This window comes from Volvox carteri (genome assembly GCF_000143455.1).
Source record: "Volvox carteri f. nagariensis unplaced genomic scaffold VOLCAscaffold_154, whole genome shotgun sequence".
NCBI lineage: Eukaryota > Viridiplantae > Chlorophyta > Chlorophyceae > Chlamydomonadales > Volvocaceae > Volvox > Volvox carteri.
In genome coordinates this window covers 34,547-36,011 of record NW_003307697.1, presented here as the reverse complement: position 1 = coordinate 36,011, position 1,465 = coordinate 34,547, and positions in this window count along the sequence as shown.

Genomic DNA, 1,465 nt, shown 5'->3' with positions numbered 1-1,465 from the left:
TCCACTTTCCGGTTGCAAAGTAATGATGCATAGCAGCAATGGACCGGAACCACCAAACGCAGCCTGTTTCCTGGACCATCGTGATTGTCTCCATATGACGAACGCTGATGTTTGGCCTGCTCGCTGTTGACAACCGGAGTGGCATCATTGTCGTCGGCTGGCTGCAGCATTGCGCCCACATTCCCTACGACCTCTATACCGTCTTCATAAACGTCGCTAATAGCTTCAGTGATTTTTTATATCTGCTTTAATGACCTAACACGCTTTGGGAGCTTCGGGTCCGAATGTTTTGCAGCGTTTGGTCTGGTCAGAAACAGTTGGAGGAATGAACTTGCACGGTCGGAACATTATTTATTCTTAACTTTCAGGACCACGTACATTTTTTTATTCCGAATTCGGAATATATTCCGCAAAAAAATAACGCTGCTCATGAGCCTGCAACCTAGTTGCCGGCCCTCTCAGCAGCCGAGCTAGCTAGCAAAGTCATTATTTTGTTTGCTCTCATACCATAGAAAGTTCCCGTTTTTTATCATTTTGCTGCTTTCTTCCTGTGTCATCATGAGCTGTCCATTATGCTGGTCTTCGTCTTTTCGTCTTTTTGTTTGTCTATTTTATTTCTTTGTTTTTGTTTTAAGATTATATTTAGGAAGAAGTCATTACATTAACATTTAGTTATAGAGTAATGTTTTGTTAACATCTCAAAAGTATATTAGCTGCTTGGAAATTTATTTTAAATAGACTAATTAAGTTTGCTCCAATCCTTCCCTATGGCATAAAACAAGGGGTAACCCCCCCATAAAACAAGGCATAACCCAGGGTGTAGGGGTAGGGGTTACCCATGTGGCTATGTATGGAGGTGGGTAACCTAACCCCGGGGTAGGGGTAACCCCTTACCGAGGGGTAACAAAGGGGTCAGGGTAATACACTACTGATGGGTAACAGACCCATGTTTACATTCACCTGCGCCTGTGTCGCCTGTTTACACTCACAAACGCACATGTCTTCACCAATCACTTGTGAAGGCCCAATTATCGACATTGCTGCACCAAAGCATGCCTTGTTCAGAAACCTAAACCTAAGGATAAGGCACACAGCTGCAGCCTAGATGCAAGGAGGCAGACGAACAGGTGTACATATGCAGAGCAAATTGGGAACCACGAGAAGCCACCAGTGAAGCCAATAAATATCCCTATCAAAGTGTAGCAGCCGGTACACAGTACGGTGCTATAAATACATGCAGAGCGCGACCGCCAGCAACTCAGAGACCTTTTCAGCGGTCAGCTGCTACATTTGGTATCGAGACCTCGTGAAAATTCACGATCCTGAAGTCGTCGGTTCAACCCCCACCGATCACGTTCGAGTGGTATTTCGGGTGTGGCGACTCAGTGAGCGAATATCGCACAAAAACTATAAAAAAAAGTAGCTGAACCGACTGGACTGTCTCTGTGCCTGAAAAACCTGAAGG